The sequence below is a fragment of the Balaenoptera physalus genome (assembly GCF_965194825.1).
Source record: "Balaenoptera physalus genome assembly, chromosome: Y".
NCBI classification, from domain to species: domain Eukaryota; kingdom Metazoa; phylum Chordata; class Mammalia; order Artiodactyla; family Balaenopteridae; genus Balaenoptera; species Balaenoptera physalus.
Window position 1 is genome coordinate 14558538 of NC_138904.1, and position 20024 is coordinate 14578561.

Sequence of the window (20024 nt, forward strand, 5' to 3'; positions counted from 1 at the left end):
AATATTCAGGGAAGTCTGAGACACTGGAGACTGTGGAAACAGCTGGTCATGCAGACCCCTTTTTTCCTTGAAAGGGCTGTCTTTTCTGTTAAGGACTTTTAGAATGATCAAAAGATAAAGCCTCATCCTTGGTTATGAAGAGTGCATTTATTTGCTAGGGCTGCCAGAAGCGAGGACCACAGATTACATGACCTAACAGAAAGTAGCCCATTGATATATACAGAGAGAGTAACAAGACAAACATAGCCATCTACAATCCAAGGACACCAATCGTACAGAATTAGGGCAAAACCTGATGGCCTCATTTTAACTTCATTACAGTACCAAAGACCCTATCTCCAGAGACTGTGGATTATATTTGCAACATGTTTGTACTGAAGGAAGAAAATTCCGTCCAAAACACACACTCCTGTAGCCTCCCAAATTTCATGTTCTTTTTTGCACGAGAAACGCATTCACTACATGGAATCCCATCCTAAAACTCATTCTGGCAACAACTGTAAATGCCAACTCTTATTTAAATAGCATCTCTAGCTGTTAAACCCTGAAGGCAGACAACCTGTTTGCTTTCAAAACACAATGCTGGAAAGAAGAAGTAAAGCTGTCACTGTTTGCAGATGACATGATACTATATATACGGATTCCTAAAGAGGCTACCAGGAACATACGAGAGGTAATCAATGAATTTGGTAAAGGAGCATGATACAAAATTAGTGTACTGAAATCGCTGGCATTCGTATATACTAATGATGAAACATCTGAAAGTGAACGTAAGAAAACCCTCCTCTTTACCATTACAACAAAAAGCATAACATATCTAGGACTCAGCCTACCTAAGGAGACAAAAGACCTGGATGCAGAAAATTATACGACACTGATGAAAGAAATTAAAGGTGATACAAACACATGGAGAGATATGTCATATTCTTAGATAGGAAGAATCAACATTGTGAAAATGACTCTACTACCCAAAGCAAGCTACCGATTTAATGCAATGCCTATCAAACTACCACTGGCATTTTTCACAGGTCTAGAAGCAAAAATGTCACCATTTGTATGGGAACACAAAAGACCCCGAATAGCCAAAGCATTCTTGAAAGCGAAAAATGGAGCTGGAGGAATCAGGCTCCCTGACTTCAGACGATACTGCAAAGCTACAGTAATCAAGACATTATGGTACTGGCACAGAAACAGAAATATAGATCCAAGGCACAGGATAGAATGCCCAGAGATAAACACACGCACTTATGGTCACCTTATGTTTGATAAAGAAGGAAAGAATATAGAGTGGGGAAAAGACAGCCTCTTCAATAAGTGGTGCTGGGAAAACTGGACAGGTACATGGAAAAGTATGAAATGAGAACACTCCCTAACCCCATACTCAAAAATAAACTCAAAACGGATTAAACACCTAAATGTAAGGACAGGCACTATCAAACTCTTAGGCGAAAACATCAGCAGAACACTCTATGACAGAAACTACCGCAAGATCCTTTTTGACCACCTCCTAGAGGAATGGAAATAAAAACAAAAATAAACCACTGGGACCTAATGCAACTTAAAAGATTTGCACAGCCAACGAAACCATACGCAAGACGAAAAGACCACCCTTAAAATGGAAGAACATATTTGCAAAGGAAGCAACAGACAAAGGATTCATCTCCAAAATTTACAAGCAGCTCATGCAGCTCAATATCAAAAGCAAAACAAACGCAATCCAAAAGTGGGCTGAAGACCTAAAGAGACATTTCCCCACAGAAGATAGACAGATTGCCCACAAACACATGAAAGAATGCTCCCCATCACTAATCGTTACGGAAAGGAAATCAAAACTACGAGGAGATATCATCTCACACCTGTCAGAATGACCAGCATCAGATAAGCTAGAAACATTACATGCTGGAGAGGGTGTGGAGAAAGGAAACACTCTTGCACTCTTGGTGGGAATCTAAATTGATACAGTCACTATGGAGAACAGTATGGAGGTTCCTTAAAAAACGAAGAATACAACTACCATACGAGACAGCAATCCCACTACTGGGCATATACCCAGAGAACAGCGTACTTCCAAAAGACACATGCACCCCAATGTTCAATGCAGCAGTATTTACAACACCCCGGTCATGGAAGCAACCTTAATGCCCATCGACAGGCCAATGGATAAGGAAGTTGTGGTACATATAGACAATGGAATAATCCTCAGGCATGAAAAGGAATGAAATTGAGTCATTTGTGGAGAGGTGGATGGGTTTAGAGACAGTCATACAGAGTGAAGTCAGTCAGAAAGTGAAAAACAAATATCGTACATTCACACATGTATGTGGAACCTAGAGAAATGGTACATGTGAACCGGTTTGCAGGGCAGATGTTGAGACACAGATGGAGAGAACAAAAGTATGCACACCAAGGGAGGAAAACAGCAGTGGGGCGGTGATGGTGCTGTGCTCAATTGGGCAAAGGGATTGATATGTATAAACTGATGTGTATAAAATTGACGACTGATTCAAGAAAATAAAAATTAAAATCAAATTAAAGTTAAAAAAATTTAAAAAATACAAAGAATATGGAAGAAATAGACGTCTAATACTTTGCTGGTGGAATGTAAAATATAGCAAACACTTTGAAAAATCTCTTATCTTGTCTTCAAAACTTACAAAGGCAGTTACCTTATGATCCCATAGTTCCACTACTGGGTCTAACACAAGTGTTTTAGTCTGGGTTCTACAGAGGAACAGAACCCATTAGCTGCCTGAGGTGGGTTGGAGGGGAGGGAAGAGAGCACGAGACGTTGAGAGAGAGATTGAGATTGAGAGATTTCATTGAATTGTCTTAAAGTATTGTGAGTGCTGGGAAGTCTAAAATATTCAGGGAAGTCTGAGACACTGGAGACTGTGGAAACAGCTGGTCATGCAGACCCCTTTTTTCCTTGAAAGGGCTGTCTTTTCTGTTAAGGACTTTTAGAATGATCAAAAGATAAAGCCTCATCCTTGGTTATGAAGAGTGCATTTATTTGCTAGGGCTGCCAGAAGCGAGGACCACAGATTACATGACCTAACAGAAAGTAGCCCATTGATATATACAGAGAGAGTAACAAGACAAACATAGCCATCTACAATCCAAGGACACCAATCGTACAGAATTAGGGCAAAACCTGATGGCCTCATTTTAACTTCATTACAGTACCAAAGACCCTATCTCCAGAGACTGTGGATTATATTTGCAACATGTTTGTACTGAAGGAAGAAAATTCCGTCCAAAACACACACTCCTGTAGCCTCCCAAATTTCATGTTCTTTTTTGCACGAGAAACGCATTCACTACATGGAATCCCATCCTAAAACTCATTCTGGCAACAACTGTAAATGCCAACTCTTATTTAAATAGCATCTCTAGCTGTTAAACCCTGAAGGCAGACAACCTGTTTGCTTTCAAAACACAATGCTGGAAAGAAGAAGTAAAGCTGTCACTGTTTGCAGATGACATGATACTATATATACGGATTCCTAAAGAGGCTACCAGGAACATACGAGAGGTAATCAATGAATTTGGTAAAGGAGCATGATACAAAATTAGTGTACTGAAATCGCTGGCATTCGTATATACTAATGATGAAACATCTGAAAGTGAACGTAAGAAAACCCTCCTCTTTACCATTACAACAAAAAGCATAACATATCTAGGACTCAGCCTACCTAAGGAGACAAAAGACCTGGATGCAGAAAATTATACGACACTGATGAAAGAAATTAAAGGTGATACAAACACATGGAGAGATATGTCATATTCTTAGATAGGAAGAATCAACATTGTGAAAATGACTCTACTACCCAAAGCAAGCTACCGATTTAATGCAATGCCTATCAAACTACCACTGGCATTTTTCACAGGTCTAGAAGCAAAAATGTCACCATTTGTATAGGAACACAAAAGACCCCGAATAGCCAAAGCATTCTTGAAAGCGAAAAATGGAGCTGGAGGAATCAGGCTCCCTGACTTCAGACGATACTGCAAAGCTACAGTAATCAAGACATTATGGTACTGGCACAGAAACAGAAATATAGATCCAAGGCACAGGATAGAATGCCCAGAGATAAACACACGCACTTATGGTCACCTTATGTTTGATAAAGAAGGAAAGAATATAGAGTGGGGAAAAGACAGCCTCTTCAATAAGTGGTGCTGGGAAAACTGGACAGGTACATGGAAAAGTATGAAATGAGAACACTCCCTAACCCCATACTCAAAAATAAACTCAAAACGGATTAAACACCTAAATGTAAGGACAGGCACTATCAAACTCTTAGGCGAAAACATCAGCAGAACACTCTATGACAGAAACTACCGCAAGATCCTTTTTGACCACCTCCTAGAGGAATGGAAATAAAAACAAAAATAAACCACTGGGACCTAATGCAACTTAAAAGATTTGCACAGCCAACGAAACCATACGCAAGACGAAAAGACCACCCTTAAAATGGAAGAACATATTTGCAAAGGAAGCAACAGACAAAGGATTCATCTCCAAAATTTACAAGCAGCTCATGCAGCTCAATATCAAAAGCAAAACAAACGCAATCCAAAAGTGGGCTGAAGACCTAAAGAGACATTTCCCCACAGAAGATAGACAGATTGCCCACAAACACATGAAAGAATGCTCCCCATCACTAATCGTTACGGAAAGGAAATCAAAACTACGAGGAGATATCATCTCACACCTGTCAGAATGACCAGCATCAGATAAGCTAGAAACATTACATGCTGGAGAGGGTGTGGAGAAAGGAAACACTCTTGCACTCTTGGTGGGAATCTAAATTGATACAGTCACTATGGAGAACAGTATGGAGGTTCCTTAAAAAACGAAGAATACAACTACCATACGAGACAGCAATCCCACTACTGGGCATATACCCAGAGAACAGCGTACTTCCAAAAGACACATGCACCCCAATGTTCAATGCAGCAGTATTTACAACACCCCGGTCATGGAAGCAACCTTAATGCTCATCGACAGGCCAATGGATAAGGAAGTTGTGGTACATATAGACAATGGAATAATCCTCAGGCATGAAAAGGAATGAAATTGAGTCATTTGTGGAGAGGTGGATGGGTTTAGAGACAGTCATACAGAGTGAAGTCAGTCAGAAAGTGAAAAACAAATATCGTACATTCACACATGTATGTGGAACCTAGAGAAATGGTACATGTGAACCGGTTTGCAGGGCAGATGTTGAGACACAGATGGAGAGAACAAAAGTATGCACACCAAGGGAGGAAAACAGCAGTGGGGCGGTGATGGTGCTGTGCTCAATTGGGCAAAGGGATTGATATGTATAAACTGATGTGTATAAAATTGACGACTGATTCAAGAAAATAAAAATTAAAATCAAATTAAAGTTAAAAAAATTTAAAAAATACAAAGAATATGGAAGAAATAGACGTCTAATACTTTGCTGGTGGAATGTAAAATATAGCAAACACTTTGAAAAATCTCTTATCTTGTCTTCAAAACTTACAAAGGCAGTTACCTTATGATCCCATAGTTCCACTACTGGGTCTAACACAAGTGTTTTAGTCTGGGTTCTACAGAGGAACAGAACCCATTAGCTGCCTGAGGTGGGTTGGAGGGGAGGGAAGAGAGCACGAGACGTTGAGAGAGAGATTGAGATTGAGAGATTTCATTGAATTGTCTTAAAGTATTGTGAGTGCTGGGAAGTCTAAAATATTCAGGGAAGTCTGAGACACTGGAGACTGTGGAAACAGCTGGTCATGCAGACCCCTTTTTTCCTTGAAAGGGCTGTCTTTTCTGTTAAGGACTTTTAGAATGATCAAAAGATAAAGCCTCATCCTTGGTTATGAAGAGTGCATTTATTTGCTAGGGCTGCCAGAAGCGAGGACCACAGATTACATGACCTAACAGAAAGTAGCCCATTGATATATACAGAGAGAGTAACAAGACAAACATAGCCATCTACAATCCAAGGACACCAATCGTACAGAATTAGGGCAAAACCTGATGGCCTCATTTTAACTTCATTACAGTACCAAAGACCCTATCTCCAGAGACTGTGGATTATATTTGCAACATGTTTGTACTGAAGGAAGAAAATTCCGTCCAAAACACACACTCCTGTAGCCTCCCAAATTTCATGTTCTTTTTTGCACGAGAAACGCATTCACTACATGGAATCCCATCCTAAAACTCATTCTGGCAACAACTGTAAATGCCAACTCTTATTTAAATAGCATCTCTAGCTGTTAAACCCTGAAGGCAGACAACCTGTTTGCTTTCAAAACACAATGCTGGAAAGAAGAAGTAAAGCTGTCACTGTTTGCAGATGACATGATACTATATATACGGATTCCTAAAGAGGCTACCAGGAACATACGAGAGGTAATCAATGAATTTGGTAAAGGAGCATGATACAAAATTAGTGTACTGAAATCGCTGGCATTCGTATATACTAATGATGAAACATCTGAAAGTGAACGTAAGAAAACCCTCCTCTTTACCATTACAACAAAAAGCATAACATATCTAGGACTCAGCCTACCTAAGGAGACAAAAGACCTGGATGCAGAAAATTATACGACACTGATGAAAGAAATTAAAGGTGATACAAACACATGGAGAGATATGTCATATTCTTAGATAGGAAGAATCAACATTGTGAAAATGACTCTACTACCCAAAGCAAGCTACCGATTTAATGCAATGCCTATCAAACTACAACTGGCATTTTTCACAGGTCTAGAAGCAAAAATGTCACCATTTGTATGGGAACACAAAAGACCCCGAATAGCCAAAGCATTCTTGAAAGCGAAAAATGGAGCTGGAGGAATCAGGCTCCCTGACTTCAGACGATACTGCAAAGCTACAGTAATCAAGACATTATGGTACTGGCACAGAAACAGAAATATAGATCCAAGGCACAGGATAGAATGCCCAGAGATAAACACACGCACTTATGGTCACCTTATGTTTGATAAAGAAGGAAAGAATATAGAGTGGGGAAAAGACAGCCTCTTCAATAAGTGGTGCTGGGAAAACTGGACAGGTACATGGAAAAGTATGAAATGAGAACACTCCCTAACCCCATACTCAAAAATAAACTCAAAACGGATTAAACACCTAAATGTAAGGACAGGCACTATCAAACTCTTAGGCGAAAACAACAGCAGAACACTCTATGACAGAAACTACCGCAAGATCCTTTTTGACTACCTCCTAGAGGAATGGAAATAAAAACAAAAATAAACCACTGGGACCTAATGCAACTTAAAAGATTTGCACAGCCAACGAAACCATACGCAAGACGAAAAGACCACCCTTAAAATGGAAGAACATATTTGCAAAGGAAGCAACAGACAAAGGATTCATCTCCAAAATTTACAAGCAGCTCATGCAGCTCAATATCAAAAGCAAAACAAACGCAATCCAAAAGTGGGCTGAAGACCTAAAGAGACATTTCCCCACAGAAGATAGACAGATTGCCCACAAACACATGAAAGAATGCTCCCCATCACTAATCGTTACGGAAAGGAAATCAAAACTACGAGGAGATATCATCTCACACCTGTCAGAATGACCAGCATCAGATAAGCTAGAAACATTACATGCTGGAGAGGGTGTGGAGAAAGGAAACACTCTTGCACTCTTGGTGGGAATCTAAATTGATACAGTCACTATGGAGAACAGTATGGAGGTTCCTTAAAAAACGAAGAATACAACTACCATACGAGACAGCAATCCCACTACTGGGCATATACCCAGAGAACAGCGTACTTCCAAAAGACACATGCACCCCAATGTTCAATGCAGCAGTATTTACAACACCCCGGTCATGGAAGCAACCTTAATGCTCATCGACAGGCCAATGGATAAGGAAGTTGTGGTACATATAGACAATGGAATAATCCTCAGGCATGAAAAGGAATGAAATTGAGTCATTTGTGGAGAGGTGGATGGGTTTAGAGACAGTCATACAGAGTGAAGTCAGTCAGAAAGTGAAAAACAAATATCGTACATTCACACATGTATGTGGAACCTAGAGAAATGGTACATGTGAACCGGTTTGCAGGGCAGATGTTGAGACACAGATGGAGAGAACAAAAGTATGCACACCAAGGGAGGAAAACAGCAGTGGGGCGGTGATGGTGCTGTGCTCAATTGGGCAAAGGGATTGATATGTATAAACTGATGTGTATAAAATTGACGACTGATTCAAGAAAATAAAAATTAAAATCAAATTAAAGTTAAAAAAATTTAAAAAATACAAAGAATATGGAAGAAATAGACGTCTAATACTTTGCTGGTGGAATGTAAAATATAGCAAACACTTTGAAAAATCTCTTATCTTGTCTTCAAAACTTACAAAGGCAGTTACCTTATGATCCCATAGTTCCACTACTGGGTCTAACACAAGTGTTTTAATCTGGGTTCTACAGAGGAACAGAACCCATTAGCTGCCTGAGGTGGGTTGGAGGGGAGGGAAGAGAGCACGAGACGTTGAGAGAGAGATTGAGATTGAGAGATTTCATTGAATTGTCTTAAAGTATTGTGAGTGCTGGGAAGTCTAAAATATTCAGGGAAGTCTGAGACACTGGAGACTGTGGAAACAGCTGGTCATGCAGACCCCTTTTTTCCTTGAAAGGGCTGTCTTTTCTGTTAAGGACTTTTAGAATGATCAAAAGATAAAGCCTCATCCTTGGTTATGAAGAGTGCATTTATTTGCTAGGGCTGCCAGAAGCGAGGACCACAGATTACATGACCTAACAGAAAGTAGCCCATTGATATATACAGAGAGAGTAACAAGACAAACATAGCCATCTACAATCCAAGGACACCAATCGTACAGAATTAGGGCAAAACCTGATGGCCTCATTTTAACTTCATTACAGTACCAAAGACCCTATCTCCAGAGACTGTGGATTATATTTGCAACATGTTTGTACTGAAGGAAGAAAATTCCGTCCAAAACACACACTCCTGTAGCCTCCCAAATTTCATGTTCTTTTTTGCACGAGAAACGCATTCACTACATGGAATCCCATCCTAAAACTCATTCTGGCAACAACTGTAAATGCCAACTCTTATTTAAATAGCATCTCTAGCTGTTAAACCCTGAAGGCAGACAACCTGTTTGCTTTCAAAACACAATGCTGGAAAGAAGAAGTAAAGCTGTCACTGTTTGCAGATGACATGATACTATATATACGGATTCCTAAAGAGGCTACCAGGAACATACGAGAGGTAATCAATGAATTTGGTAAAGGAGCATGATACAAAATTAGTGTACTGAAATCGCTGGCATTCGTATATACTAATGATGAAACATCTGAAAGTGAACGTAAGAAAACCCTCCTCTTTACCATTACAACAAAAAGCATAACATATCTAGGACTCAGCCTACCTAAGGAGACAAAAGACCTGGATGCAGAAAATTATACGACACTGATGAAAGAAATTAAAGGTGATACAAACACATGGAGAGATACGTCATATTCTTAGATAGGAAGAATCAACATTGTGAAAATGACTCTACTACCCAAAGCAAGCTACCGATTTAATGCAATGCCTATCAAACTACCACTGGCATTTTTCACAGATCTAGAAGCAAAAATGTCACCATTTGTATGGGAACACAAAAGACCCCGAATAGCCAAAGCATTCTTGAAAGCGAAAAATGGAGCTGGAGGAATCAGGCTCCCTGACTTCAGACGATACTGCAAAGCTACAGTAATCAAGACATTATGGTACTGGCACAGAAACAGAAATATAGATCCAAGGCACAGGATAGAATGCCCAGAGATAAACACACGCACTTATGGTCACCTTATGTTTGATAAAGAAGGAAAGAATATAGAGTGGGGAAAAGACAGCCTCTTCAATAAGTGGTGCTGGGAAAACTGGACAGGTACATGGAAAAGTATGAAATGAGAACACTCCCTAACCCCATACTCAAAAATAAACTCAAAACGGATTAAACACCTAAATGTAAGGACAGGCACTATCAAACTCTTAGGCGAAAACATCAGCAGAACACTCTATGACAGAAACTACCGCAAGATCCTTTTTGACCACCTCCTAGAGGAATGGAAATAAAAACAAAAATAAACCACTGGGACCTAATGCAACTTAAAAGATTTGCACAGCCAACGAAACCATACGCAAGACGAAAAGACCACCCTTAAAATGGAAGAACATATTTGCAAAGGAAGCAACAGACAAAGGATTCATCTCCAAAATTTACAAGCAGCTCATGCAGCTCAATATCAAAAACAAAACAAACGCAATCCAAAAGTGGGCTGAAGACCTAAAGAGACATTTCCCCACAGAAGATAGACAGATTGCCCACAAACACATGAAAGAATGCTCCCCATCACTAATCGTTACGGAAAGGAAATCAAAACTACGAGGAGATATCATCTCACACCTGTCAGAATGACCAGCATCAGATAAGCTAGAAACATTACATGCTGGAGAGGGTGTGGAGAAAGGAAACACTCTTGCACTCTTGGTGGGAATCTAAATTGATACAGTCACTATGGAGAACAGTATGGAGGTTCCTTAAAAAACGAAGAATACAACTACCATACGAGACAGCAATCCCACTACTGGGCATATACCCAGAGAACAGCGTACTTCCAAAAGACACATGCACCCCAATGTTCAATGCAGCAGTATTTACAACACCCCGGTCATGGAAGCAACCTTAATGCCCATCGACAGGCCAATGGATAAGGAAGTTGTGGTACATATAGACAATGGAATAATCCTCAGGCATGAAAAGGAATGAAATTGAGTCATTTGTGGAGAGGTGGATGGGTTTAGAGACAGTCATACAGAGTGAAGTCAGTCAGAAAGTGAAAAACAAATATCGTACATTCACACATGTATGTGGAACCTAGAGAAATGGTACATGTGAACCGGTTTGCAGGGCAGATGTTGAGACACAGATGGAGAGAACAAAAGTATGCACACCAAGGGAGGAAAACAGCAGTGGGGCGGTGATGGTGCTGTGCTCAATTGGGCAAAGGGATTGATATGTATAAACTGATGTGTATAAAATTGACGACTGATTCAAGAAAATAAAAATTAAAATCAAATTAAAGTTAAAAAAATTTAAAAAATACAAAGAATATGGAAGAAATAGACGTCTAATACTTTGCTGGTGGAATGTAAAATATAGCAAACACTTTGAAAAATCTCTTATCTTGTCTTCAAAACTTACAAAGGCAGTTACCTTATGATCCCATAGTTCCACTACTGGGTCTAACACAAGTGTTTTAATCTGGGTTCTACAGAGGAACAGAACCCATTAGCTGCCTGAGGTGGGTTGGAGGGGAGGGAAGAGAGCACGAGACGTTGAGAGAGAGATTGAGATTGAGAGATTTCATTGAATTGTCTTAAAGTATTGTGAGTGCTGGGAAGTCTAAAATATTCAGGGAAGTCTGAGACACTGGAGACTGTGGAAACAGCTGGTCATGCAGACCCCTTTTTTCCTTGAAAGGGCTGTCTTTTCTGTTAAGGACTTTTAGAATGATCAAAAGATAAAGCCTCATCCTTGGTTATGAAGAGTGCATTTATTTGCTAGGGCTGCCAGAAGCGAGGACCACAGATTACATGACCTAACAGAAAGTAGCCCATTGATATATACAGAGAGAGTAACAAGACAAACATAGCCATCTACAATCCAAGGACACCAATCGTACAGAATTAGGGCAAAACCTGATGGCCTCATTTTAACTTCATTACAGTACCAAAGACCCTATCTCCAGAGACTGTGGATTATATTTGCAACATGTTTGTACTGAAGGAAGAAAATTCCGTCCAAAACACACACTCCTGTAGCCTCCCAAATTTCATGTTCTTTTTTGCACGAGAAACGCATTCACTACATGGAATCCCATCCTAAAACTCATTCTGGCAACAACTGTAAATGCCAACTCTTATTTAAATAGCATCTCTAGCTGTTAAACCCTGAAGGCAGACAACCTGTTTGCTTTCAAAACACAATGCTGGAAAGAAGAAGTAAAGCTGTCACTGTTTGCAGATGACATGATACTATATATACGGATTCCTAAAGAGGCTACCAGGAACATACGAGAGGTAATCAATGAATTTGGTAAAGGAGCATGATACAAAATTAGTGTACTGAAATCGCTGGCATTCGTATATACTAATGATGAAACATCTGAAAGTGAACGTAAGAAAACCCTCCTCTTTACCATTACAACAAAAAGCATAACATATCTAGGACTCAGCCTACCTAAGGAGACAAAAGACCTGGATGCAGAAAATTATACGACACTGATGAAAGAAATTAAAGGTGATACAAACACATGGAGAGATACGTCATATTCTTAGATAGGAAGAATCAACATTGTGAAAATGACTCTACTACCCAAAGCAAGCTACCGATTTAATGCAATGCCTATCAAACTACCACTGGCATTTTTCACAGATCTAGAAGCAAAAATGTCACCATTTGTATGGGAACACAAAAGACCCTGAATAGCCAAAGCATTCTTGAAAGCGAAAAATGGAGCTGGAGGAATCAGGCTCCCTGACTTCAGACGATACTGCAAAGCTACAGTAATCAAGACATTATGGTACTGGCACAGAAACAGAAATATAGATCCAAGGCACAGGATAGAATGCCCAGAGATAAACACACGCACTTATGGTCACCTTATGTTTGATAAAGAAGGAAAGAATATAGAGTGGGGAAAAGACAGCCTCTTCAATAAGTGGTGCTGGGAAAACTGGACAGGTACATGGAAAAGTATGAAATGAGAACACTCCCTAACCCCATACTCAAAAATAAACTCAAAACGGATTAAACACCTAAATGTAAGGACAGGCACTATCAAACTCTTAGGCGAAAACATCAGCAGAACACTCTATGACAGAAACTACCGCAAGATCCTTTTTGACCACCTCCTAGAGGAATGGAAATAAAAACAAAAATAAACCACTGGGACCTAATGCAACTTAAAAGATTTGCACAGCCAACGAAACCATACGCAAGACGAAAAGACCACCCTTAAAATGGAAGAACATATTTGCAAAGGAAGCAACAGACAAAGGATTCATCTCCAAAATTTACAAGCAGCTCATGCAGCTCAATATCAAAAACAAAACAAACGCAATCCAAAAGTGGGCTGAAGACCTAAAGAGACATTTCCCCACAGAAGATAGACAGATTGCCCACAAACACATGAAAGAATGCTCCCCATCACTAATCGTTACGGAAAGGAAATCAAAACTACGAGGAGATATCATCTCACACCTGTCAGAATGACCAGCATCAGATAAGCTAGAAACATTACATGCTGGAGAGGGTGTGGAGAAAGGAAACACTCTTGCACTCTTGGTGGGAATCTAAATTGATACAGTCACTATGGAGAACAGTATGGAGGTTCCTTAAAAAACGAAGAATACAACTACCATACGAGACAGCAATCCCACTACTGGGCATATACCCAGAGAACAGCGTACTTCCAAAAGACACATGCACCCCAATGTTCAATGCAGCAGTATTTACAACACCCCGGTCATGGAAGCAACCTTAATGCCCATCGACAGGCCAATGGATAAGGAAGTTGTGGTACATATAGACAATGGAATAATCCTCAGGCATGAAAAGGAATGAAATTGAGTCATTTGTGGAGAGGTGGATGGGTTTAGAGACAGTCATACAGAGTGAAGTCAGTCAGAAAGTGAAAAACAAATATCGTACATTCACACATGTATGTGGAACCTAGAGAAATGGTACATGTGAACCGGTTTGCAGGGCAGATGTTGAGACACAGATGGAGAGAACAAAAGTATGCACACCAAGGGAGGAAAACAGCAGTGGGGCGGTGATGGTGCTGTGCTCAATTGGGCAAAGGGATTGATATGTATAAACTGATGTGTATAAAATTGACGACTGATTCAAGAAAATAAAAATTAAAATCAAATTAAAGTTAAAAAAATTTAAAAAATACAAAGAATATGGAAGAAATAGACGTCTAATACTTTGCTGGTGGAATGTAAAATATAGCAAACACTTTGAAAAATCTCTTATCTTGTCTTCAAAACTTACAAAGGCAGTTACCTTATGATCCCATAGTTCCACTACTGGGTCTAACACAAGTGTTTTAATCTGGGTTCTACAGAGGAACAGAACCCATTAGCTGCCTGAGGTGGGTTGGAGGGGAGGGAAGAGAGCACGAGACGTTGAGAGAGAGATTGAGATTGAGAGATTTCATTGAATTGTCTTAAAGTATTGTGAGTGCTGGGAAGTCTAAAATATTCAGGGAAGTCTGAGACACTGGAGACTGTGGAAACAGCTGGTCATGCAGACCCCTTTTTTCCTTGAAAGGGCTGTCTTTTCTGTTAAGGACTTTTAGAATGATCAAAAGATAAAGCCTCATCCTTGGTTATGAAGAGTGCATTTATTTGCTAGGGCTGCCAGAAGCGAGGACCACAGATTACATGACCTAACAGAAAGTAGCCCATTGATATATACAGAGAGAGTAACAAGACAAACATAGCCATCTACAATCCAAGGACACCAATCGTACAGAATTAGGGCAAAACCTGATGGCCTCATTTTAACTTCATTACAGTACCAAAGACCCTATCTCCAGAGACTGTGGATTATATTTGCAACATGTTTGTACTGAAGGAAGAAAATTCCGTCCAAAACACACACTCCTGTAGCCTCCCAAATTTCATGTTCTTTTTTGCACGAGAAACGCATTCACTACATGGAATCCCATCCTAAAACTCATTCTGGCAACAACTGTAAATGCCAACTCTTATTTAAATAGCATCTCTAGCTGTTAAACCCTGAAGGCAGACAACCTGTTTGCTTTCAAAACACAATGCTGGAAAGAAGAAGTAAAGCTGTCACTGTTTGCAGATGACATGATACTATATATACGGATTCCTAAAGAGGCTACCAGGAACATACGAGAGGTAATCAATGAATTTGGTAAAGGAGCATGATACAAAATTAGTGTACTGAAATCGCTGGCATTCGTATATACTAATGATGAAACAGCTGAAAGTGAACGTAAGAAAACCCTCCTCTTTACCATTACAACAAAAAGCATAACATATCTAGGACTCAGCCTACCTAAGGAGACAAAAGACCTGGATGCAGAAAATTATACGACACTGATGAAAGAAATTAAAGGTGATACAAACACATGGAGAGATACGTCATATTCTTAGATAGGAAGAATCAACATTGTGAAAATGACTCTACTACCCAAAGCAAGCTACCGATTTAATGCAATGCCTATCAAACTACCACTGGCATTTTTCACAGATCTAGAAGCAAAAATGTCACCATTTGTATGGGAACACAAAAGACCCCGAATAGCCAAAGCATTCTTGAAAGCGAAAAATGGAGCTGGAGGAATCAGGCTCCCTGACTTCAGACGATACTGCAAAGCTACAGTAATCAAGACATTATGGTACTGGCACAGAAACAGAAATATAGATCCAAGGCACAGGATAGAATGCCCAGAGATAAACACACGCACTTATGGTCACCTTATGTTTGATAAAGAAGGAAAGAATATAGAGTGGGGAAAAGACAGCCTCTTCAATAAGTGGTGCTGGGAAAACTGGACAGGTACATGGAAAAGTATGAAATGAGAACACTCCCTAACCCCATACTCAAAAATAAACTCAAAACGGATTAAACACCTAAATGTAAGGACAGGCACTATCAAACTCTTAGGCGAAAACATCAGCAGAACACTCTATGACAGAAACTACCGCAAGATCCTTTTTGACCACCTCCTAGAGGAATGGAAATAAAAACAAAAATAAACCACTGGGACCTAATGCAACTTAAAAGATTTGCACAGCCAACGAAACCATACGCAAGACGAAAAGACCACCCTTAAAATGGAAGAACATATTTGCAAAGGAAGCAACAGACAAAGGATTCATCTCCAAAATTTACAAGCAGCTCATGCAGCTCAATATCAAAAACAAAACAAACGCAATCCAAAAGTGGGCTGAAGACCTAAAGAGACATTTCCCCACAGAAGATAGACAGATTGCCCACAAACACATGAAAGAATGCTCCCCATCACTAATCGTTACGGAAAGGAAATCAAAACTACGAGGAGATATCATCTCACACCTGTCAGAATGACCAGCATCAGATAAGCTAGAAACATTACATGCTGGAGAGGGTGTGGAGAAAGGAAACACTCTTGCACTCTTGGTGGGAATCTAAATTGATACAGTCACTATGGAGAACAGTATGGAGGTTCCTTAAAAAACGAAGAATACAACTACCATACGAGACAGCAATCCCACTACTGGGCATATACCCAGAGAACAGCGTACTTCCAAAAGACACATGCACCCCAATGTTCAATGCAGCAGTATTTACAACACCCCGGTCATGGAAGCAACCTTAATGCTCATCGACAGGCCAATGGATAAGGAAGTTGTGGTACATATAGACAATGGAATAATCCTCAGGCATGAAAAGGAATGAAATTGAGTCATTTGTGGAGAGGTGGATGGGTTTAGAGACAGTCATACAGAGTGAAGTCAGTCAGAAAGTGAAAAACAAATATCGTACATTCACACATGTATGTGGAACCTAGAGAAATGGTACATGTGAACCGGTTTGCAGGGCAGATGTTGAGACACAGATGGAGAGAACAAAAGTATGCACACCAAGGGAGGAAAACAGCAGTGGGGCGGTGATGGTGCTGTGCTCAATTGGGCAAAGGGATTGATATGTATAAACTGATGTGTATAAAATTGACGACTGATTCAAGAAAATAAAAATTAAAATCAAATTAAAGTTAAAAAAATTTAAAAAATACAAAGAATATGGAAGAAATAGACGTCTAATACTTTGCTGGTGGAATGTAAAATATAGCAAACACTTTGAAAAATCTCTTATCTTGTCTTCAAAACTTACAAAGGCAGTTACCTTATGATCCCATAGTTCCACTACTGGGTCTAACACAAGTGTTTTAATCTGGGTTCTACAGAGGAACAGAACCCATTAGCTGCCTGAGGTGGGTTGGAGGGGAGGGAAGAGAGCACGAGACGTTGAGAGAGAGATTGAGATTGAGAGATTTCATTGAATTGTCTTAAAGTATTGTGAGTGCTGGGAAGTCTAAAATATTCAGGGAAGTCTGAGACACTGGAGACTGTGGAAACAGCTGGTCATGCAGACCCCTTTTTTCCTTGAAAGGGCTGTCTTTTCTGTTACGGACTTTTAGAATGATCAAAAGATAAAGCCTCATCCTTGGTTATGAAGAGTGCATTTATTTGCTAGGGCTGCCAGAAGCGAGGACCACAGATTACATGACCTAACAGAAAGTAGCCCATTGATATATACAGAGAGAGTAACAAGACAAACATAGCCATCTACAATCCAAGGACACCAATCGTACAGAATTAGGGCAAAACCTGATGGCCTCATTTTAACTTCATTACAGTACCAAAGACCCTATCTCCAGAGACTGTGGATTATATTTGCAACATGTTTGTACTGAAGGAAGAAAATTCCGTCCAAAACACACACTCCTGTAGCCTCCCAAATTTCATGTTCTTTTTTGCACGAGAAACGCATTCACTACATGGAATCCCATCCTAAAACTCATTCTGGCAACAACTGTAAATGCCAACTCTTATTTAAATAGCATCTCTAGCTGTTAAACCCTGAAGGCAGACAACCTGTTTGCTTTCAAAACACAATGCTGGAAAGAAGAAGTAAAGCTGTCACTGTTTGCAGATGACATGATACTATATATACGGATTCCTAAAGAGGCTACCAGGAACATACGAGAGGTAATCAATGAATTTGGTAAAGGAGCATGATACAAAATTAGTGTACTGAAATCGCTGGCATTCGTATATACTAATGATGAAACAGCTGAAAGTGAACGTAAGAAAACCCTCCTCTTTACCATTACAACAAAAAGCATAACATATCTAGGACTCAGCCTACCTAAGGAGACAAAAGACCTGGATGCAGAAAATTATACGACACTGATGAAAGAAATTAAAGGTGATACAAACACATGGAGAGATATGTCATGTTCTTAGATAGGAAGAATCAACATTGTGAAAATGACTCTACTACACAAAGCAAGCTACCGATTTAATGCAATGCCTATCAAACTACCACTGGCATTTTTCACAGATCTAGAAGCAAAAATGTCACCATTTGTATGGGAACACAAAAGACCCCGAATAGCCAAAGCATTCTTGAAAGCGAAAAATGGAGCTGGAGGAATCAGGCTCCCTGACTTCAGACGATACTGCAAAGCTACAGTAATCAAGACATTATGGTACTGGCACAGAAACAGAAATATAGATCCAAGGCACAGGATAGAATGCCCAGAGATAAACACACGCACTTATGGTCACCTTATGTTTGATAAAGAAGGAAAGAATATAGAGTGGGGAAAAGACAGCCTCTTCAATAAGTGGTGCTGGGAAAACTGGACAGGTACATGGAAAAGTATGAAATGAGAACACTCCCTAACCCCATACTCAAAAATAAACTCAAAACGGATTAAACACCTAAATGTAAGGACAGGCACTATCAAACTCTTAGGCGAAAACATCAGCAGAACACTCTATGACAGAAACTACCGCAAGATCCTTTTTGACCACCTCCTAGAGGAATGGAAATAAAAACAAAAATAAACCACTGGGACCTAATGCAACTTAAAAGATTTGCACAGCCAACGAAACCATACGCAAGACGAAAAGACCACCCTTAAAATGGAAGAACATATTTGCAAAGGAAGCAACAGACAAAGGATTCATCTCCAAAATTTACAAGCAGCTCATGCAGCTCAATATCAAAAGCAAAACAAACGCAATCCAAAAGTGGGCTGAAGACCTAAAGAGACATTTCCCCACAGAAGATAGACAGATTGCCCACAAACACATGAAAGAATGCTCCCCATCACTAATCGTTACGGAAAGGAAATCAAAACTACGAGGAGATATCATCTCACACCTGTCAGAATGACCAGCATCAGATAAGCTAGAAACATTACATGCTGGAGAGGGTGTGGAGAAAGGAAACACTCTTGCACTCTTGGTGGGAATCTAAATTGATACAGTCACTATGGAGAACAGTATGGAGGTTCCTTAAAAAACGAAGAATACAACTACCATACGAGACAGCAATCCCACTACTGGGCATATACCCAGAGAACAGCGTACTTCCAAAAGACACATGCACCCCAATGTTCAATGCAGCAGTATTTACAACACCCCGGTCATGGAAGCAACCTTAATGCCCATCGACAGGCCAATGGATAAGGAAGTTGTGGTACATATAGACAATGGAATAATCCTCAGGCATGAAAAGGAATGAAATTGAGTCATTTGTGGAGAGGTGGATGGGTTTAGAGACAGTCATACAGAGTGAAGTCAGTCAGAAAGTGAAAAACAAATATCGTACATTCACACATGTATGTGGAACCTAGAGAAATGGTACATGTGAACCGGTTTGCAGGGCAGATGTTGAGACACAGATGGAGAGAACAAAAGTATGCACACCAAGGGAGGAAAACAGCAGTGGGGCGGTGATGGTGCTGTGCTCAATTGGGCAAAGGGATTGATATGTATAAACTGATGTGTATAAAATTGACGACTGATTCAAGAAAATAAAAATTAAAATCAAATTAAAGTTAAAAAAATTTAAAAAATACAAAGAATATGGAAGAAATAGACGTCTAATACTTTGCTGGTGGAATGTAAAATATAGCAAACACTTTGAAAAATCTCTTATCTTGTCTTCAAAACTTACAAAGGCAGTTACCTTATGATCCCATAGTTCCACTACTGGGTCTAACACAAGTGTTTTAATCTGGGTTCTACAGAGGAACAGAACCCATTAGCTGCCTGAGGTGGGTTGGAGGGGAGGGAAGAGAGCACGAGACGTTGAGAGAGAGATTGAGATTGAGAGATTTCATTGAATTGTCTTAAAGTATTGTGAGTGCTGGGAAGTCTAAAATATTCAGGG